Source organism: Vombatus ursinus, unplaced genomic scaffold, assembly GCF_900497805.2.
Source record: "Vombatus ursinus unplaced genomic scaffold, bare-nosed wombat genome assembly UNPS02014945.1, whole genome shotgun sequence".
In the NCBI taxonomy this organism is placed as follows: Eukaryota; Metazoa; Chordata; class Mammalia; order Diprotodontia; family Vombatidae; genus Vombatus; species Vombatus ursinus.
Window position 1 is genome coordinate 15,268,059 of NW_020954723.1, and position 5,165 is coordinate 15,273,223.

Consider the following 5,165-nt stretch of genomic DNA (forward strand, 5'->3'; position numbering starts at 1 on the left):
GATATGGATATGGATATGGATGTAGATGTAGATGTAGATGTAGATGTAGATGTGGATGTGGATGTGGATGTGGATGTGGATGTGGATGTGGATGTGGATGTGGATATGGATATAGATGTAGATATAGATATAGATATAGATATAGATTTAGATATAGATATAGATATAGATATAGATATAGATATGGATATATCTCCAAAGCTATCTTCAATCATTGGCCATTTAAAAGTTGCCCTAGTTACTAGGTTCATGTGATACTTTGGGTCAGTTTTCACTTAAAAGCACAGTGGGCAAGCAGACATCAATGTGATTTTTGCCAGACTAACTAAAGCGCATATTTTTTGTTTCTAGAACCAAAGATTGTTTGATATTGGCTCCTGCTTTGACTATGGGGGAATTTATTTATATTTAATGTTCTTACTGTACCATCTGAATATCTATTAGTTGATTGTAAATATAATAATAATGTGTTAACAGAATGTTAGCATATTGTTATGCCTTACAAAGTATGAATACATCTCCATGATTGAATCAGGAGAGCAATATCATTGAATGAATTATGATTGGACATGCCTTGGGCTGCTTCCTCCCACCCCCAACAGCCTAAAGCTTAGCAGCAGAGATATTGGCCTAGAAGAAGAAACTCTATCCAATAGTTATTGAGTCAGTCCAAGAGAGAATAAGGCACAATTGAGGGAGCAGAGACACATTCTCTCAAGACAAACATGACAAAAAGTAAAAGTAATCATGAGCCTGGAAGTAGCCTCCGGAAAACCCCCTGGAATTAGAGAAAAAAAAAAAGCTGTATGGACTAACAATAGAGATAACCTTGGCCATTGAGAGTTGGGCTACAGAATGGAATTCAAGAAAAAAGGCAGGGCTGAAAGGTCTCACAGTAACAAAGGAGTGAGTAGCTTTGGCTAAATGTGATCCTCACATGTGCTTCCTTATAATTTTACTCTAAATTTTTGCCCGCTCTTTCTGTACATACCATATTTAGGAGATAGGTGTCCAGATTTATGAGAGAAATGTTTTGTAGTTACTGTTTTTATTGTGCTACCTTAGTAAATACCTTTGCTTAGAATTAATTATGCCTAGGTGCTGAATGTTAATGGGAAATACACCAGTTGGGGCTGTGAGCTATTGTTTTAGGAGTAGTCACCTACAAGGTGCTCTGGAAGGAAAGTTGAAGTAGCCAAAAGGGTGTGATACATACATACATACATACATACATACATACACACACACACACACATATACATATATATATATATATATTCACACATATTATCTTATTCAGCATTTTGGCCATCCAAAGCAGAGTCTAAATAGCTGATGGCTAATCTACAAATGTTGCCCTGTACCTACCCTACCTCCATTCTCATAACTCCCATCCCTACCCCTGAGTTCTCACATTCTGCTCATTCTCAACCAAGGAACCAAAAGCCCTCCCAACTCTTTTGGGCCCCATTTGACACCTCCAGCCCCTTCCATATTCCTTTGACTTTTTATTCTCAATCTCTGGAGATTACTGGTAATTATGTCTATGACTCTGCCTTAAGGTAGTAAAAATGTAGTCTACTCTTTAAGAAAGCTAAAGCTGTGATTGAATTACCAAATGACTCTGAGAAGAGGTTTGTGCCTTGTAAACAAGGTATCATCCAATGTCCTGGAATATTTTGATAGATCTGTGATTATTGTGTCCATGTTGACATTCTTTCTAATAGTATAGGCAGCAACTTATCTGTCCCTTGTAATCCAGGACAACTCTTATTCATGTTCATAACATGCTATGGCTTATTCATGAGTCTGTACATTAATTAGCCTTTAAGCAAGCTGTGACTTCTTTAATTGTTCAGAGACTATCACGTTCCATACATTGGAGCTAATATAGCATCACTGGAAGAATAAGTATCTTTTAAAAAAATTTTTGTTTTTCCCCAATTACATGTAAAGACAATTTTAACATTCTTTTTTTTTAATGTTGAGTTCCAAATTCTCTCTTTCTTTCCCTCCCCTTTCCCCACTTATTGAGAAGGAAAGCAATTTCATATAGATTATGCATGTGCAGTCATGCAAAATATATTTTCATATTAGTCATGTTGTGAAAGAAGACACAAACCAAAAGAAAAAAAAGAAAGAAAGTGAAAATTGTATGCTTCTATCTGCATTCAGACTCCATCAGTTTTTTTTTTCCTCTAGAGGTGGATAATATTTTTCATCATGAGTCCTTTGGAGTTGTCTTGGATCATTGTATTACTAAGAATAGCTAAGTCATTCACACTTGATCATCACATAATATTACTGTTCTGTGCACAATGTTCTCCTGGTTCTGCTTACTTCACTTTGCATCAGTTCATGTAAGGCTTTCGAAGTTAGTTTTGTTTTGTTTTGGTTTGGTTTGTTTTTTGGGGGGGGTTAGTTATTTTCCAGAAATCAGCATGCTCATCATTTCTTATGGAACAATAGTATTCCATTATATTCATATACCACAACTTCTTCAGTCATTCCCCAGTTGATGGTCATCCCCTCAATTTCCAATTCTTTGCCACCACAAAAAGAACAGCTATAAATATTTTTTTACAAATAGATCCTTTTCCTTTTTTTTTTTAAATTGGGATGCAGACTGAGCAATGGTATTTCTGGATCAAAGAGTATGCACAATTGGATAGTCCTTTGGGCATAGTTCCAAATTGCTCTCCAGAATGGTTGGATCAGATCCCAACTCCATCAACAATGGATTCATGTTCCAATTTTCCCACATCTAAAAAATAGGTGTTTTTTTTAATACTTCCATGTTTCATGGAACATTAAAAGAAGTGTACTATTTCCTAAATTCAATCTAACCAATACTCTTCCTCCCATTAAAATCTGTAGCCAGTTCATTGCTCATCTCCAGTGTGTATCCAAGGTATATGTCCTGATGGACTAGCCCTTTGGGTTATTCATCCAAATGCATATCATAATCGGAAGCCCTTTATTAATTGTTTTCATTTTTTCTCCTGAGTGAGCAGTTATGCTAAACTCTTTCAAGTAATCATGGATCTCATTTAGGAGGCTCTATAGTGTCCAATACTGTTACAAAACTAACTTAGGGAAAATCTATTATATCTTTTCAGGAAAATGGTTCAGAATGTTCTTAGTTACAATGCAACAAATGTAAGAGCTGGCAAGAACTTTTGAGATGATTTAATCTATTCCCTTCATTTTCAAGTGAGATACCTGAAACCCAGAAAGGTGGAGACTTGCCCAAAGCTACTCACAGTTAAGTAGTGATAAAGCAAGAACTAGAATACAATTTTCCTAACAGATTCTTTTTCCATGACACCATCTTGCATGATACCTGCCAAGCCTGTGAAAGCTCTGTCATCTGAACTGACTGGATCCCTATGAAGAGACTAAGCCTTACCTCCTAAGTCAAGCAAACAATGAAAAATGTTGTTTTCTTTCCTGAAGTATCATCTTTCAGAAAAGCATCCAAATAAATAAAAATTTGATATCTCTGCATAAATAATACTTTATCTGCTTGTCACTGATACTTGCTGCTGACAAATTGGCATGAATATTTGGGATGCTTAAAAAATGGAGACATTTTGTTGAAATATGCATATATTTGAGTAAACAGAAGAGACAGTGGGAACACAGAAATATGCACTATGGGCAAGGAAATGGAGGCCGTTCACATCCCTTAGGGTAGCTCTAACTGTGTCTGGTGAGGACAAAAAGCTCTTTATCAGTCTTCCTTCAGGATTGATCAAACTCAAATAGGATAGGAGTAGGGGGGAGGGAATGAAATTAGAGTTAAAAGGAGAAATGAAGCTATGCTGTCTTAAACTCTTTTCCTGAGGCAAATTTCTTCTATGTTACTAATTTGGCCCTTTCTTTAAATTAAGTGTCACAGAGAAAGATTTAATTTTGATCTACTCTAGTCATAAAAGTTATTACATTAAATGTTTGTTGAGGAGGAAAATCCTTATTGCTTTTTAACAACTATTCTGTGGATTCCTTTTTCCATTTTCAAAAGTTCATTTACACAGAAATCATGAGGCTCAGGAAAGCAAAAGTATAATTAAGAGTGTTGATTAGAGGCAGATATTGTGAAATAAGATGCCTCACTGGTTCAATGCATTTAGTGCAACTCAATGTACCACTGGAATCCATCCTTGGCTTTCACTGGTGGTCCTTTGATTTATAGATACACTGCAGCATTTTCTAGGAAAAAAAACAATGCATTTGCATCAATGATTTACAGAAGGAAGACCTAAAGTCCTTAATTATTTTACTGCTATGTAAATGAATTATCCAAGTGAGATATAACTTATATTTCTTAACTTAGCAAAATAAACATCCTATAAAGAGACATACCTTCTTTTGTTTGAGAGTTGAGAGACAATGGAAGCAGAATGTTGCATTCATTGTCAAGAGAAGGTAATGAACATATTAATGGCTTTTGTGTAATTGTCACTGGGCAAAAGAGGTATGGGTACCTTGGATAACTGCCTGGAGATTATTGCTGCAAAAAAAAGCATCAAAACTTTGAAAAATAATCTAGACATCCTATAAAATTTAAATCTACACAGCTTGAGTGGCCACTGTTCCTTGTTATCATCTTTTCTTTTCCCTCTTAAATGTCTTTACTCCCTACGTTGCTATCCAAATTGTAGAATGCATAATTTTAATCTACACAGTCCTCCCAGAGCCATTTTATTATCACAGTTTATAATGTGATAGGAAAGGTGTTCTTCCCATCATGCTTAAGAATCTGAAGAGCTGCAAGTAGAAGACGGATTAGCCTTATTCTGTTGGTCCCCTGAGGCAGAATCTAGAACAGTGGGTAGAAGTTGCAAAAAAGGCAAATGTAGGCATTATGTCAGGGAAAAAAATATTCCTAAACACTGGAACTGTTGAACAGTGGAATGGGCTGCCTGGGCAGGTAATGAGTTCCCCTTCATGGGAGGTCTTCAAATACCAGCTAGATGCGCACTTGTCTATTCTTTTTGGCTTTAAGTTAGAACAGATGGCAGATGAAATCCCTTCTGTTTTCAAATCCTGTAATTCTGAGTTATTGTGTGTGTGTATGTGTGTGTGTGTAGATAGATAAATAGGTAGATAGATAGATAGATAGATAGATAGATAGATAGATAGATAGATAGATAGATAGATAG